The sequence below is a fragment of the Podarcis tiliguerta genome (genome assembly GCF_965153285.1).
Source record: "Podarcis tiliguerta genome assembly, chromosome: 4".
Classification (NCBI taxonomy): Eukaryota; Metazoa; Chordata; class Lepidosauria; order Squamata; family Lacertidae; genus Podarcis; species Podarcis tiliguerta.
The window spans coordinates 28293042-28311081 of NC_139537.1; the positions used below are offsets into that span (position 1 = coordinate 28293042).

An 18040-nucleotide genomic window follows, 5' to 3' on the forward strand; every position below is an offset into this window, starting at 1 on the left:
ATCTGCAAGCCTGGGGAGACCGGCAGGAGTTCCCGCCAGGCTCCCAAGGCTTGCAGATAGCAGCCTGTTCTGGGGGCTGGGGTCGGGGGAAGCTCGGGCTTCCCCCGCCCTAGCCCCGTGCCGGGGGGGGGATATTTTTTTTTCCTTTATCCCCCCCAAAAAACTAGGTGCGCCCTATGGGCCGGTGCGAAAAATACGGTATATACCTAAATACCGTATTGTATTACAGTTCCCCCCATTTATTATTTCATTTGCATTTTCAAAACAGGAACAGGGAGCATACTTAGCCCCTTCCCTCCCTCTCCCTGTTCCACTTACTACTTCGTACCAAATACAGCATGTATACATATACCATATGGGTTCTCTTCCACCCTTATCCTGGTTCCTTTGCTTTTCTACTACTCTGCGTAATCCACATCTTTTTAATCATCCAATTTCAACTCTATTTCAACTCTGCTAGATTTACTAAAGTTCTGCTAAGCTATGTATTCGTTTATACTGGTTCTTAAAATATTCAATAAACATTATCAATTCCTCCTTTTTTACTTATATTCATTTCCTCTTATCCTGTACGTCAGACCAGCCAGTTTGGCATACTGAAGCATTTTACACAGCAGTTCTTCCTTAGTGGGCACTATATTTGTTTTCCACCTTTGTGCTGAAAAGGTTCTAGCTGCGGCATTGGCGTATAGTGTTTTCTGGGGACCTCCATTGTTACCATCCCCAAGAGGAAAATCACAGGTGGGGAAAGTTTTCTTAATTATCTTTTAAAAATTCATTTCTATATAGTTTCTCAATATTCCTTAATTACTTTACAGGACCACCACATGTGGAAAAAAATCCCTCATTTTCATTACACTTCCAACATATACCTTTTTCTTTTTTTATACATTTTCGCCAAACTTGTGGGTGTTATATACCATCTGTGGGTCATTTTCATCATATTTTCTTTTATTGCAAAGCATGTCGTGAAATTCATATTTATTTCCCACAACTTTCCCCATAATTCATAATCAATATTGTGATCCACACCTTGTGCCCACTTAATCATTTCACAAATTCATCGTTAGTTGTATTGTACAGCTGTATTGTATTACGGTTTAAAGCACCTTTTTGTTTTCCTTTTTTCCTTTCTTTTACTTTATTTGTCCACTGAAAATTTTCTCATATGTTTGTTTGTTTGTGTGTGTGTGTGTGTGTATGAGAGAGATTTCTATCCCTGACAATGTGCTCTGTTTGCTCCGAGTTCTGCTATATCCCCACATACCTGGTTTTCTATTCTACTTAGCGAAGGCATATTCCTGAGATCATTCTTTCTAGGTTTTTTAGTAGCAAATGACTCTTTACTCTTTGCACCTAAGGTATGAATATTTAATGATTGTATTGCTGCCTGCATATGTGTAACCTTGATGACTGAAGGCTATATACTTTATATGTTTCATTTCCATGTAATAAACCATGGGTAGGGAAACGAAGGCACGGGGGCTGTATCTGGTCCAACCGCCTTCTAAAATCGGCCCACGGACAGTCTGGGAATCAGAGTGTTTTTACATGAGTAGAATGTGTCCTTTTATTTAAAATGCATCTCTGGGTTATTTGTGGGGCATAGGAATTCATTCACCCCCCCTCCAATAAAGTCTGGCCCCCCCAGAAGGTCTGAGGGATAGTGGACCGGCCCCCTGCTGAAAATGTTTACTGACCCCTGTAATAAACCAATCTTTATTTACATCATGGTGTACAAAGGTCTTTATGGGCATAAGGGTGAAAGATGTACACCAGTTTAAATGGAGGCATGTACTGACTCTATGCAAAATATTCCAGTCCTCTCAGAGCTGTACGCTGAAGACGCATGTGTGGTAGGCGTGTATGTGGGTTCAGACATACACCTTGTAAAATGAGACTACAGTTTCAGTCCAATTCTCCATAGAGTTTGCTTCTGCAAAGTGACTCTTATCCTTATCCTGCACATGATAATTTCTTCATTTGCCCCTTGAAGTAGTAAGCTTTTGCATATGTAGTCCAGACAAGGGTAAAAAGAAAAACCTGAACATTGTATATAATTTTTACTTGCAAGAGATTTCACTGTTTGGTAAGGGTTTGTAAGCTGGCTGGGTTCCATCCATTGGCCAAAGAAGCAACAGTTGCAATGAATTTGTTTTCCTGCCAGAAAGAACAATCTGCTCCAATTGTCAGTTACCCTAGGATTGCAGAACTGAAGGGGAACTTCACTGGATTTCCTTCTATTGTTGAAGGAAAGTAAATGCAGCTTCTTGTTAATGCAGAGGGCCCTGTTTGTGTAGCAATCTAGCCAGCATTTGTTGGTAGCTCTCTAAGTTAACTCCACTCCTAAAAACTGAGTCATTTTGTTTACTGTTCTGTCTTCTATTTCTTCCCTTCTATCTCCATGCATCCTGTAAATAGTTCCTGCATGAATAAAACCTTTGAATTCCACATACTGATTATTCTAATCTAATCCACCCAAGCTGCAAGGTCTGCTAACTCCTCTTGCCTTTCAGAAAGCCTGGCATCATCCACTGGCTGAGAAAGTGCAGCTGTTCCAGTGCTTCTCCACCCCTTTCCTTCACTCTGTATTCCTTTTCTATAATGTCTGTTAGACTGTAAGCCCGACAGTAGGCAGAGTCTTATTTTGTAATCTTTGTACAATACGTAGAAAAAAGAGAGGCAATTTATAATATTGCTAAATAATGGTGATGAGAATGATATTGCTAGGTATAAGAACTTGCAGGCGACAACATGGTTTTTTTTTAATTTTTGTGAAATCCTAGCACTTTCAGATGCTTTTTGCAAACCCCCGGCTGGATTTTCTGCTATTATCTGCAAGAAACCTGAGACAGGCACTCACACAGAACTGTCAACTTTTACATTCAGCTCTCTGTGGCATTCACTCTATCAAGAAATACTTGGGAATTATTTCAGTAGTTAGTCCCACGCTTTAACAGCTGCCTTAATACATTTTGCCTCTGCAGGCTCTGAGACCGGAAGTGAGTTTGTCATAGATATTAGGGATGTGCATCAGATTCAGACAAACCCTGAATCCTGAGCTGAAGCTGCTTTGGGAAAGATTCTTGTCTGAACCAGAATGGGGTCTTTCCAAAGTGCCCCCTGAAGTGAAGCTGCGGCAACCAAAGTGATTTGGAATGCTTTGGATATTCAGGCAAAAGGCTAAAGGTGAAATCTTTCCTCCCGACTTTGCCATATGAGGAAAACTCTACAGAGATGAGGGAGAGGGTTGGGTGGGAGAGTTGCATTGGGAGCTATTCTCTTGGCTCTCAGATTTGAAGTGCCTGCTGGCTGTGCCTGCCACCCAGTTGCTAAGTGAGCACCCAGACCCCCAAGTCCAAACTCCAGTAGCAGCTCCCCGAAATGAGCCACCATTAGCAGCAGCAGCAGCTACATTTTACGTTTAAGATAACACTTCATTTTCTTGCTAATTATGCCATTTTAAATGTGCATTCTACATCTGACCTCCTTTAGGAATGTTTCATTTTGAAATGTCTAAGAAAATAGGTAAAGGTAAAGGGACCCCTGACCATTAGGTCCAGTCGTGGCCGACTCTAGGGTTGCGGCGCTCATCTCGCTTTATTGGCCAAGGGAGCCGGCATTTGTCCACAGACAGCTTCCGGGTCATGGGGCCAGCATGACCAAGCTGCTTCTGGCGAATCAGAGCAGCGCACGGAAACGCCGTTTACCTTCCCGCTGGAGCGGTACCTATTTATCTACTTGCACTTTGTGCTTTTGAACTGCTAGGTTGGCAGGAGCAGGGACTGAGCAACGGGAGCTCACCCCATTGTGGGGATTCGAACCGCCGGCCTTCTGATCGGCAAGTCCTAGGCTCTGTGGTTTAACCCACAGCGCCACCCGCGTCCCTGTCTAAGAAAATATTTTGTCTTAATTTTCCTGTCTTAAATGTATATTTTGTATTTGACCTTCCACCGTAATGTTTTATTTTGAAATCTTTAAGATAGCATTCTATTTTCTTGTTAATTATGTTGTTTTCATACAATCATAGAATTCTGGAGTTGGAAGGGACCTTGAGGATCATCTATTCCAACGCCCAGCAATGCAGGTATACACAGCTGTCCCATACAGGGATCGAACCTGCAACCTTGGCATTATCAGAGCCATGCTCCAACCAACCGGTCCAAGATCACTGAGTATATATATATATATATATATATTATATTTGAACCTCTTCTGTAAGGAGTTCTGCTTTATTTTTTAATGTTCTATTTGATGTTTTAATTTAGGCTTGTAAACAACTTTGAGATTTCCCCCTATTTATAAATAGAAATGAAAAATAATGATAATCAGAGGGAATAATCTTACCAGTGTTTTCCAATCACAGCAATGCATCACCTTGATCTGCTCTGCGCTTTTGCTAGTTCTGCTACTGATGCTTGCTTCCTTGGAAAATGCTGGGCATTTAACTCCTTCTGCCTTTGCCAATGCCACGCATCCACTCCCATTAAATCAACTCTGCACTTAAGTTTCTGTGGCTTTTAGTGCCAACTGAGCATCAAACAAGCCTGAAGCTGTTTTTCCTTTCCTTATAACTTATAGCCTATACACCTGTCTTTCTGGTATTTTGCAAGTTACTCTCCTAAAGGCAACTCTACCATGCATGCTATTTTCATGCAAAATTGTTGCCTGCAAAATGTCAGGGATGGGGGAATGACTCCCTTTTAGTTCTCCTCAAGAAAACCAACTTTGAAAAGTACCCAGCACAAAATCCCCTGCACCAATCCTTTTGAATTATGGCAGCTTTCTTGCTTTGGGACACCTGTCTGATATGTATTATTTTCACACACAATTATTTTCACACCAATTGCCCAAAAACAATAGGGGAATTAAGTTAACTCTTTTTAAAACCACCTCCAAACTGTAAATGCTGCCCTGGCACGTAAAGCACTGCAGATGTACTTTGGCAATTTGGCAGAATTCATCCTCTTAGAAATGCCTGATAACTTCATCCATTTCTGCCAAAAACAAACAAACTGGTCAATATTTTAATCAGGCAAGAGACATGAAAATGAAACAAATATTGGTCTTAATTCATGAACTGAAATTCAAGCATGAACTAACGGAAAATGGGTGGGGAATCTTTTTTAGCTTGAAGGCCATATTCTCTTGTGGATTTTGCCAGAAAAATCATTGTTTCCTTAGCTACTGGGGTGTGATAACGCATCCATACAAAGTACATCCTGACAGGGAGCAAATGTTGAAAACAATGGAGCTTAGGGAGAGGAACAAGTTTGACTCCACACTCCTAGACAGCCCCATGAGTGTAAAAAGTGAACCATTGCCACTCTGTTGCAGCTGAACCAGGGAAAACATGTTTAATAAATCGGCACTCTTATGGTCTGATCCTTAGTTCTGAGTAAAAATGCCAGGATTGCAACTAATTGCCTCTCTCTCTCTCTGTGTACACACATAAATTAAATAATATTTGTTTTTTAAAATATGGATCTCTTTAGGGATATGGATCTCTAAAGAAGTTCCTATGCTGGACCATCTTTTTCTTTTCTTTTTTTAAAAATCATTTTTATTAAGTTTTACAATAAGTATAAAACAACAAAAACAAAAAAAATAAACCACAGCACTACAAAAGCAGAAAAGATAGAACAACACACAAACACAAAACAGCAAAAAATACAAATAAGAACAATAAAAACAAAAACAATTTTTATCCTCATTATATTCTTGGCATTAATTTTATTTCATCGACCTCCCCAGACCTTCCTTCCCTGTATTCCCAATCTTATCTTCTATCAGCAAATTCCTTCCCTCTGTCTTAATTTAATTTTGTCAAAATTTTACTATCTTAATATAACTATATTTCCTTATATCTTGAAATATTGGGTCTTTTTAATCTTTCAACTTTTTACTAATAACCTTTTACATTCAATCTGATGTCATCAAACATTCATTATCTTATAGTGTGGACCATCTTTATCTTCAAACACTGAAAGCATAGGATTTCTTTCTTCTGTACTAATGCTATCGACACCTGAGCAAGAGGCAAAACTTCAGTGGGTGAAGCTTTTCCCTTCACTGAATTCCCACTCTAGAAAAAGGCTCTGATGTGGCAGCAGTTTTGCCTGTCATAAAAGTGCCAAAAGGCCCTGAAGGAAAGAACCCAGCAAGCCTAACGAACTGTCAGCGCTACGTGCAAACAAGCAACGGACATCTTCCCATAATCAGTCTCATAATTACATTCAGTTACCTAGTTCCGGGTAGAGGAACAAAAACAGTTTCGGCAGTGTGTCAAGTTTGTTTGTTCTTTTATGAAATACTTTCAAGTTAGCCAGCAAAAGCAGAACACTGGAAGCAGTAGCTGCAAGAGCAGAGCCAATAGGCGGGAACAGAGCAGCTACGTCATAATCCTGTCAGCCATTTCCAATCCCTCTCTAGGATCGCAATTTTGCAGATCAAGGCTGACAGGAGTCCAGGAACATCTCAGGGACCGCAGGTATCCCACCCCTGAGTCAGAGCTGTGATTCTCCTGTCCCTGCCTGCAATATGTAACTGCTGACAGTTCAGAAATTTAGGAGAAACCCCTGTTCATAATAACGGCACTCCTTCCCTTGCTAGGCGAGCACACCTCATCAGCCATGCTGCAAAATGACTCACCAGTTATCTGTCACAACAGAGGGCATGCCTTGACACCAATGGCTTTGAGGAAGAGAGTCTAGCTGGCAGGTTTGTTTAGCCCCCTGGCCTTCCTGGGATCTGCCAGGAGTTGGTGTCCTCTGAGATGCTCCTCAGGTGCAGAGTGTATACATTTGGCACTTCCTTGCAGGCCTTCTTCCACATTCCTGTCTGTCAGGGGGGGACGGTGCTTTCTCTGGAGGCCTAAGCAGACACAGACCTCATTAGTCACAAAGCAAAGTTTCTCACCTGCTTGGAAGAAATACGACCGTGGCCGTTCCTGATACGAAAAGCACAACTACAAGTATTTCATTTGAAAAGCTGATTCACATACTTACTAGGCATCTTCAAGAGTCCCTGTGCTACAGCCATACGTTTACAAAGTCAATTACGTCACTGTTTTTAAAAAAACAAAAACTGTTGCTAAAGGGTTGGATATTTTTTTAAAAAATATCTCTATCTTGTTTTCTCTAGGCTGAGTACATACATAGGTGCTTCAAGCCTTTCCTCAGATGACAGGTTTAATTTGAGCTCTGAATCTTTTCTGATTTAGCAACATGCTCCTGGAACTGTGATGTTCCTAGTAATCTACATGAGGCCTTGCCAGTGCAGGGTAAAGCATATTATTCCTGCTTGAGCCTTGGGTAGAACGTTTCCGCAAACCAGAATTGAACTGGCCTTTTGTGCTGGAGTGTCGCATAGCTGACTCACATTCAGTTTGTTCTTCACCACGAGTCCAATCTTCACTTTACATGTGCACAGCTAGTCTTCCTTCCAGTGTTTAATTAGTGTTCTTTCCAAAGTTTACAGTGACATTTGAGAAAGACCAAGCAGTCATCATCAGTCTAGTGCTCCAATTGATGGCAATAATTTTGCCATTTTAGCCCATCATATAAAAAGGGAATGTTCTGAATGGGAAGGAGAGCACTTTCGCCATGACGACACACCTTTGCCAGCATGCGCTCACACCTCAAGAGTATAAGGGTCGTCCTACTAGATCAGACCAAAGGCCTATCAAGTCCAGCGTCCTGTTCTCACAGCAGACAACCAGATGCCTATGGAAACTCCACAAGCAGGATAGGAGGACAAACACTCCCCGCCCCGCTTGTTATGCCTAGCAACTTGTATTCAGAGGCACACTGCCTCTGACACTGAAGACAGCACAAAGCCATCATGACTGGTATCCATTGTTAGGCTTATTCCCCATGAATTTGTCTAACCCCATTTTCAAGCTCTGGAAGTTGGTGGGCATTATTACTACTTCTTGTGGGAATGAATTCCATAGTTAAACAATGCACTGTGTGAAGAAATACTTATTTTGTCTGCTGTCAATTTTTCAGCATTCAGCTTCATTGGGTTTTAGGTGTTACAGAGAGGGAGAAAAACATCTCTCTCCATTCATAATATTATACACCTTCAGGTCAGCTCTGGGTGCCAGTGTGTGCTTGTGTTGTACCGCCCCCTAATATCCCACTTAAAAACCTGGGAATGGAAAAATGCCATGAGAAGTTTTGAGAGTTAATGGCGTTCTGCAAAAACTCAAGCAACTTTTGTTAGGAGTTTAGAAGAACTGTGAAGGGCAATGACATATAATAAAAACAGATGAATGGAAAACAATTAATGCAAATTAGGCACTGGGAGACGTAGAGAATGACTAAAGAACTATATGCAACAGGAAAAGATCCACAGCTGGCAGGGGAAAATGCTATTGTGAGTGTGCATTTAAATATACCAGGGACAAAAGAAATCCGAACAATGATGTAACTTGTTCTCATTACTAGAAGCAGAGGGCAAAACGGTTAATAGTGAGCAGTGAAAGCAGTTGTGTTTAAAACAGATCCCCAGATTAATTATGGAAAGGAGTGGGATGATGCATTCATGACACATAATGATGATGAACTACTTCCTGTTCCAACTGTATCAAGGGACAAACACAAACAGATTTAAACGAGCCAGCCTGAATAACTTGTTCCAAATCATATTTTGGATCTCTGAATACAACACATGCACAGAATAGAGCAGTTAACACAACATTTTCACCCGGTCCCTTTACTTTTTCTTACAAAGACCCATATCACTGAGACACGTGCTCACATGGCAACATCCCTTTAATTAACATGGTGCCAGATTTGTAATGTCTGAATGCACTAGATACCTTCTAGAGGGCTTTGCTCAGGAGCAATGAAATAACAGCAACCAGGGGCTGCTTTTCTTTGACCTTTTCATATTCTAAATGCTGCTCTAAAAACTATGATTTCAAAAGTACACCTACAGGACTCAAAGGATGAACAAACCAGTGTTTGGAAACACATCACGCAAGTATACTGGTCAGGTAGTCACAACTGGTTTCATTTGGGTGGCCACTTATACAAAGAGTCAAAAAATGTGAACTACATCACCAAAAAGAGACAAAAATGGGGCAGATGTGCATGACATTTGCCTATACACTAGTATTAATAGTTTAAATGAAGCTTGTAAATGTTGGAACGGCTCTGAAAACTAGGATCAGAAATGAGCTCTCATCACTCCCTGTTCCCTTTCATCACCTTTCTTCTTTTCTGAAGTTTCCTCTTCTCAGCTCCCATATCTGTTAATACCTGCTTCAGAACTTCATTCCTAACCACCTATAACAACATTCACTGGTCGAATGATGGATGCCTTCAATATGCTGCCTAAGATCCTTGAGCCGATTTCCAATTATACACGTCTCGCTTTAATTTCAGTCATCCATCATCCCCTTTCCTTTTATATAGAGATATCTAAAGGAGAGCTTCATAATTAAAAGTTTGAGATGCAGCCTTTGAAACAGATGCTTCCCCTTTAACTTAAGTGTTCCTGTCGTCTACGCAACCAGCTAATAATTGTGTGTGGGGGTGTAGAGTCAGAAGGATTGGCTAAATAAGCATGGAGAACCTGTAGTCCTCCAGATGTGTTGGCCAACATCTCCCATCATCCCAGCCCAGTGGTCAAGCTGTCTGGGGCTGATGGGAGATGACTATAGTCCAGCATCATTTGGCAGACCACAGGTTCCCATCCCTGTATCCAAGGAAAGCAAGTATTGGTTTCAAGTCAAAGAGGTAAAATGAATATAATTTTGTATGTGAAAGAAGAAGAAGAAGAAGAAGAAGGAGAAGGAGAAGACTCTTGGAATTAGCAGCCATTCAAAGATTGTTGACAGTGTGAACAAGCATGCTTTAGATCTGTCATTCTACACATATCTGCCCATATCTTTACAAGCATAATCTCTCCGTAGGAAGCAGATTTGCATATCCATCTATGTGGAGCCCCAAGAAAAAGCACAGAGCACAACCTTCCATTTCACATGCTACACTCCGCAGGTTCGTTTTGAACAGTTAAGTATGATACTCAAATTATGGAGCAATTAATTTTAACCAGCTGCAAAGGTAAAGGGTGTGACAGCCTGTATACATGCCAGACAAGGGATTATCTCTCCATAAAGAAATCTGGCCATGTGACACAATTGGCCACATATATTTATTAGTTTGTCTCTCAAAGCCGGTTTCTATAAAAACTTTATTGGATAAGACATGATGTTATATACCGTATTTTTTGCCCTATAGGACGCACCGTCCCATAAGGCGCACCTAGTTTTTTTTTGGGGGGGGAATAAAGGGGAAAAATTATTTCCCCCCCAGGCACGGGGCTGGGGAGGGGGAAGCCCGAGCTTCCCCCGACCCCAGCCCCCAGAACAGGCAATTCTCCGCAAGCCGTGAGAGCTCAGCGCGCCCAGCCTTGGCATGCAGGCAACTCTCCGCAAGGTGCGGGAGCCCAGCGCAGGGCTCCCGTGCCTTGCAGAGAGCTGTGCGAAGTCTGGGCGTGCTGAGCTCAGTGTGCCCAGCCTTCGGCATGCAGGCAACTCTCCGCAAGCCGCGGGAGCCCGGCGCGGGCTCCCACGACTTGCAGAGATCTGCGCGAAGCCTGGAGAGCGAGAGGGGTCGGTACGCACTGACCCCTCTTGCTCTCCAGGCTTCAGCGAAAGCCTGAATTCGCCCCATAGGACGCAAACACATTTCCCCTTCATTTTTGGAGGGGGAAAAGTGCGTCCTATGGGGCGAAAAATACAGTAAACATGTGGTTCTTTTAATTGTCTTTTTTTCTTTTTTTGTCACCTTTAAAGCTTTTTTCGACCTTTTTGAGGTGACGAATTCTTTTTTTTCTTCTTTTTTGTGCTTAATATTGTTATACTTACCTTTACTGTATGATTGTATTTTAAACTAATAAAGATTTATATTTTTTTAAAAAACAAAACAAGCAAACAAAAACAAAGCCAGTTTCTGTAATCGTTGGCTCCGGTGAGGTAGGCCTTGGCAGCTGGGTTGCTGTCCAACTGCTAGCTATTTCCATTCTAGCTGCGTATATGAAATTGGCCCATACAGGGGGAGATGACTGGGATGGACGCTCTGATGGTGGCGATGAGAAGGAAAGGGGCTTTAAACCTCCAACTGCTGCTTATCTGGATTAGGCCCTTGCGCATAGTATTTATACTGGAAAGAAACATCCCCTTAACAGCAATGGAAGACATCCTAATGCAAAAAACACATTTGGATGGCCCAGTCTTTGCTGTGGCAGGCAAAGTTCCCAAACTGGATCATTCATATATGGACATATATATGAGCCTCTCTCTTTCTTCCCCAAAATCACCTCTCACCAGTGTAACTGCAACGCTTAGGTCAAATTCACCTCATACTTTTAAAGCATGTGGCTTTCCCCCAAATAATCCTGAGAACTACACCCTAAAGAGCTACAATTCCCAGCACCCTTAACAAACTACAGTTCCCAGGATTCTTTGGGGGGAGCTATGCTCTTAGGGAGGGGAAAAAACACCTTTCTATCTGTACAGAGAAAGTGATTTTGGCTCTGATCACACTATGAAAGCAAGAAACAACCCTCCCTTCTCTGCATTAAACCTTCCCTGAAAGGATCACACACAAGCACATGCTTAAGTACACACCCCTCTGATTAAAGTTCAAACTTAGCACACAGCTGTATGTTTTATATCAAACAAACATCTCGCTTTGCTCTCAGAGGGCAGTGAATCTGAGTCAGGCTGTAAATGCTTTATCACATATTTGTAACCAGGTGTGTGATGATGCCAAGAAAGAAATAGGAACATTAATTTCAAGAGTGGGATTAAGGCCCTTTTCTCTATGCACCAGGCATGTGGTTGGTGTGCAGATCTGTGTGGAGTCTGGAAGGGAATTTGAAGTTTTTTGGTTGGTGAGATTCACACAAATATCTGGTGCCCCTTACGTTACCTTTAATGCAAACTGATAGGCAGGAACTGCAGTCCAGGAATACATTGGAGGCCAGCTTTTCTAATCTTCCTACATCCCTCTAACGAAAACCAAACCAAACCTAGGAGAAGAAAAAGAGGAAGGAAGTTTAATAAAAGTTTTGCCATGCTCATGAAAACCAATTATTTATTTGTGCCACAGAGTATTTAATTGCAGAAAGATAAAACATGTTTTCTTTCCTTAAAAATGGTGCAATCTGTGTCTTTCAAAGGGAGAGTTTAAATCTATGACCCTTAATGATGACTGGAAGATCTGCACTCAAGTGTATTAGGCTGGTTGAGACAGTAGGTGAGGTTGGAGGTGGACTTTCTGCTATGTGCTCATTCCAGTGGTGGAAATGGCATTGGGCAGGATCTCAAACATAGGAGGGACCCCCATATGAGGTCTGTGTTGGTTGGCAAGGAAAAAATAGTTATATGAAAAGGAAAGTTCCTGGATGCCAAAATCCATGCTTGGGGCAAGGACTCTTTGGGGAGAGAACGCCAGCAGAGATTTAAAATCACAAAATATGCAGCAAAGTAAAGCGTGGAAATACAGGCTGTTAGACCTTTACAATATGCCCTTGTGAGTTCCTTCCAAAGTTTCCCTCTTCCCCCAGCATAGAAAAAGACCACACATTTGGTAAGTTAAAAATGGCTTACTTAATAACTCAGATTCATGTGCTTTTCCATATAGAAGTCAGAAAAGCTGCACAGGCAGTAAAACTCGTCTTAGTTACTGTGGTGAAAGAACCTGAATTATTGGTATAGGAACACAAGCATGGCTTGTGAAAGCCATGTGGTCTGAGCTGCAGCAACTGTCTCAGATCTCCTCACATGTTGAGCTTCTCTGGTAGACCGAAGGAACAAAGACTTGATTGCACAGTCCCTCCCAAGGTGAGCTAAGTCTGGCAGGACAGCTTACTTTATGGTCTTAACCCCTTCATGCATAAGATTTAAGCATGTTGGTTACATGAGTCTAGTTATTCCACAGTCTGGAGGTGACACACCAACCTAAGTGCATTTTCCCTGCCACTTTCCTAATCGCAAAAGACATTTTTAAAAAATAATTGGACTGGTAGCGCTTGGGCAACAGAATGCTTTAATCCACTTTCATTGTGAAAACCTAAACTTCCCACTATCCACCTCACAAAGCTATGACAGTCTGGAGGTACCCTCTAGCATCCAGAGACTCAAACCAGGTTTGGACGTATGCTTAGTGAGCTGCCTAGGTCTGTCGATACTCAGGCCTCAGAGCCATGAAAAACCAGTCCCTGTGATTGGCAGCCTCTGTATAGGCCAGGCCTGTACTGGCCAGAACAACAAGAACAAGAACAAGAACAACAAGAACAAGAACAACCACAGGATCTTGGGCTTCTGTCCAGGCCTGATCAACATATCAGTGGCCTTTGCCCACTGCACATCAGATTCAGCCCTAGACCCTGCTCAAGTCAAGTTTTAGCGCCAGACAGCAAGGCTCTTCCTGGCCCTGGTTTCAAGTCCAGCCATGCATGGCCCAGCCCTGACATTCAGATATGCACCACATGAGTATATTTGCTTTTAAAAAACATAACAGGGAAGGCAAATAACCTGCCCAGTCTGGCCTTAACAGCAACACTGAAAAACTTGGAGAAGTGACTCTTTCTTTCTTTCTTTCTTTCTTTCTTTCTTTCTTTCTTTCTTTTTTCTTTCTTTCTTTCTTTCTTTCTTTCTTTCTTTCTTTCTTTTTTCTTTTAAACTAAACAGGACACTGTGCTGGTGAGTACAGATGTGTCTGCCTTAAAATTTGTCACCAGTTGGTGAAACAAAGTCAGTATTGCAAGTCCCAAGCCCGGATGCATGAGCTGCAGTCAGCTGCATTTCACAGGCAAGTGTGCATTTGTGGGCCTGTGCCAGAAAGGATCTAATCAGATCTGCGCAAATGAATCCCGCACTCATTCGGTGCCTTGTAAACATGCACAGAAATTTGCCGCAGCTCGATGTGCCGGTTGCTTCCTGCTCTGCGGCTTCTTTCCCCCGGCAGCCCATAAACACCCTGAGAAAGTCCATGCAGATTTCATGAGTTGTTGGTGCTGGAAGATGCAGGCAGAAGGCAGAGCGGGGAGCCTTTCCTCCATTATTGATGAGGCTGACCTCTCTTCAGACAAGGGATGCATAATTCATGCCAGCTCGGGTGTCTGTGGTGCTCGGCAGCTCTTCTTTCTGCTCCCTGAAATCAGGAGGAACGTCCTGTTGCCCACTGCCACCCTCCTCCCTCCACATCCCACTTGGAAGGGAAGGGCCATAGCTCAGGGGCAGATCATGTGCCCAGCATGTAGAAGGTCCCAGTTTCAATCCCTGGCATCTCCATCCCTGTCTGATATCCCAGAGAACAGCTGCCAGTCAGTGTAGACAATACTGAGCTAGATTGTCAGGGAACTGCCATCGGAACAGGGAAGGGAGGGAGAGGGACGGTTGGGATACAGGGAACCTTCGAAAATCTTGCCAAGCAGTTCCTCTTCCTGCGGTGGGGAAAGCCACAGCGCCGCACCTCTGAGGGTGGGGAAAGCCGCACCTCCAGGGTTAAGGAGGGGAACGGGCTAGAGGATGCTGGTGGGAGCCTCAGCACCACTCCTTGCCAAGCCGGCCGGGGCGGAAGCACGCCTCTTCTGTCGCCCACCTTGTGCAGAGGTGTAAAACGCAAAGAAGGAAGGAAAAGGCTGGGGGTCACTAAGCTCTTATGTTGGGGGAGGACACAGAAACAACCACTCCCAGATTCTGCTAGCGATTGAGGCAGACATGAACTTGTGGTTCTGTGCTGTAAATAGTTTTGCACCATAATCATTACCGAGCGAGAGTTGTGTGCATTCCAGATATCTCTTTGGCCGAGTAATGCTCGCTATCAGGATATTGTGTTTTCCCCAGCAGCTACACAGCAGTGTTTTTATTACTGGGGGAAAAGCAATTGTCTCTGCTCCTCTGCTGTTAACATCAGTTGCAACGGCAAGGGCTGTGTGAGATACAGCTGTGCAGATGTCATATGTACCTGCTGGAGAGTGCCTGTGAGGAGCACAACAGTTGTGTGATTCTCCACCCACCCACCTGTATCTTGAAGTGGCAACGGCACAGAATTGTGTCACATTTTCTGTGCCCCCCCCCCCCGAAATTGGTAGGTCAGCCCATAAATACACAACTGAGGCATGTGTGTGTGTGAACAAGTCCTGGAAAATCCATTCACAGGATATATATTCCTTATCTACTTTATTTGTCTTGTTTATATCCTACTTTTCCTCCAAGGAGCTCAAGGTGGTGAATGTGATCCTCTCCATCATTTAATCCCGACAAGAATCTTGTGAGGTAGGCAAGGCTGAGAGGCAGTGACTGGCCCAAGGTCACCCAGTGAGCTTTGCGGCTGAGTGGGGATTTGAACTCTGGTCTTCCACGCCATAGTCTGCAAGGGCTACACCGGCTACAAAACGAGGTTACAAAGCTGGTGTTTGGTCTATGATTATTTGAGTCTTGGTGGCTCATGCCTCCACATGCCACAGGAAGCTTCTATGCAACAGCTACCCAGCCTGATCACGTTCTTCTTCAGGTAACTCTGAAAATGGTGGCATGGAAGGTTGCATTGTCACAGGAAAATGGTAAAACGCCAATAGAGCATCAGATCCAAGGCAACGGAGTCAGTAGATCCCAAACCTTTCCCACAATGGACCCCTGGAAAACACTTGGGGGTCTTGGTGGACCACTTAAATGATTTTTTTCCTGCAGCTTGTAGCATTTTTAACGTGCTGGGCTACATTCCATGCGGTTTTTAATTGTATTTTTTATCGCCACGTTCATTTCTTAAATTGTATTTTACTGTTTCACAATTTGAATTCCACAGAACTCAAATTGTAACCCAATAAAAATAAATACAAATGGTAATAGAAGCAATAAAAATACAATTGAAATCCATACGGATGTTTTAATGCGGACCCACCTTTCTTTCAGACCACCTGAACGAAAACTTGCAGTTCACAGTTTGGTAACTCCTGCAGTAGTTGATAGCTGGCTTCTTCCAGTATTCCCTGATCACACTCCTCTATCTACCTAGAATCATAGAGTTGGAAGGAGCCCGAGGGTCATGTAGTCCAACCCCCTGCAATGAAGGACTCTCATCTAAAGCATGCAGGACAGATGGCCGTCCAACCTCTGCTGAAAAGCCTCCAAGGCTTTTCACAACCTCCCAAGGTAGACTGTTCCACTGTTGAACAGGTCTTACTCTCAGAAAGTTCTTCCTGGTGTTAGTTGGAATCTCCATTTCCAAATGATTAGACAGAATCTCCTTTCTTGTAACTTGAAGCCATTGGTTCTACCCTCCAGAGCAGGAGAATACAAGTTTGCTCCATCTTACAACATCTGACAGCCCTTGAGATATTTTAAGATGGCTATTGTATCTCCCCTCAGTTCCCTCTCTTCCAACTCTAAACATACCCAGCTCCCTCAATCATTCCTCATACGGCTTGACTTCCATACCCTCGGTCATCTCGGTCGCCCTCATCTGCACACATTTCAACTTATCAACGTCCTTCCTAAATTGTGGCGGTCCAGCTCTTCTGTGGAGGATGAACTGGTGCTTAGATTCCAAAAACATGGGATGCTTTGTACAAATTTGAACCTTTTTTGATACTTGATTAGACCGGGGACACCAAATGGTAACACAGCAATCAACACTTAGCATCCATTCTGAAAAAAGCAACGGAGCACAACCAATTTCTTTTCTCGTTTTTTAAAAAAAACCCACAGTACATTTTCCTGCCAGCACACTGCAGTGAGGAGAGCTATGTATGCAAAGACGTTCATCCCCTGTTACGCGAAGGGGAGTTGGGCTAACAAGGGGATTCAAATCAGCTACAGCAGATTTATCAGAGCGGGTTCAACATACTGTCTGAGATTACGGTTTATCCATATCATTCTATGGACTGTGGGAGCAGCTGGTCACTAGGCATAGATCACCCTAAGAAACAGGATAACACTGACTCAAGGAGGCAGCTACAGAGATGGAGTTCTGCTAATCATGGGCTTGGCTTCTCCTGGCTCTTCCATTGCTATGCAGACTTAATGAGATAGTTGTTTAAGCAGATCCTCCCCCCCCCAAAGAAGCACATCTGTAATGAGCAGGTTTCTCACACTGCTTTCCGCATCAGAGAATGGCTCTGCGCAGATTCCCCGAACTGGTCCTCTTGTTATCTGTATTGTGTCAGAGCTCAGCTGCATGTTGGGGATGTACTGCTTATAAAGGAAGAAAAGGTTGCAGCATCCAAAGAAAGAGGGGGCAGGAAGGAGGCAATGGTCACTCTGTTACAACCTGCATGGGGGTGTCGATGGGAGCAATGGCAGTATAAGGGTACTGGGTGCCAATTCCATTTATTTAGCACATTTTAACCCCACTTTCCCACAGGGCCCCATGGAGATAACATTGAATTTTTTTTTTTTAACTGCCAGTACAACACACAGACACACACAGAGATAGAGACTCATAGAATTGTAGAGTTGGAAAGGACCCTAGGGGTCATCTAGGTCTACCCCCTGCAATGGGGTTTATGGGACCGCCTCTCCTGGTAAGCCCCGCAGAGGACCTTAAGGTCCATGAATAACCATAGTTTAGAGGTCCCGGGCCTAAGGGAGTCAGACTATCCTCCACCAGGGCCAGGGCCTTTTCAGGATTTAACCTCCTTCCGTCGGGCCTGTAAGACAGAGCTATTCTGCCTGGCCTTTAATTTGAATTCAGCCTGATCTTTTATTTCCCTTTATTTTATTTCGAACTGCTAGGTGGGCTGGGACTGAACAACGGGAGCTCACCCCGTCGTGGGGATTCGAACCGCTGACCTTCTGATTGGCAAGTCCTAGGCTCTGTGGTTTAACCCACAGCACCACCCGCGTCCCATCCCCTCTTTAGCTGCCTCCTAATACAGATTGTCTAGGCCAGGGATAGGGAACCTGTGGCCCTCCCGATGCTGTTGGAGGCCAGCTCCCATCAGCTCTAGCCAGTATGGCTAATGGCCAGGGATAATAGAAGCTAGAGTCCAACCACATTTGGAGGGCTAGAGGTTGCCC

At 43.5% G+C, this 18040-nt stretch overlaps 1 protein-coding gene across 2 annotated transcripts in view; it reads right to left on the bottom strand.

The window, feature by feature from the left end:
• Positions 1-18040, bottom strand: part of LOC310675978 (galactosylgalactosylxylosylprotein 3-beta-glucuronosyltransferase 1-like) — a 62621-nt gene that overhangs the window by 20550 nt on the left and 24031 nt on the right. Inside the window, exons 2-3 of one of the 2 annotated variants that reach the window (XM_083437219.1) lie at positions 11946-12045; positions 6652-6873 (exon numbers count right to left, since the gene is read on the bottom strand). The gene's annotated coding sequence lies outside the window, so the exon portion shown is untranslated. The remainder of the gene's footprint in view (positions 1-6651; positions 6874-11945; positions 12046-18040) is intronic. The other variant, XM_083437220.1, reaches the window with a different exon arrangement.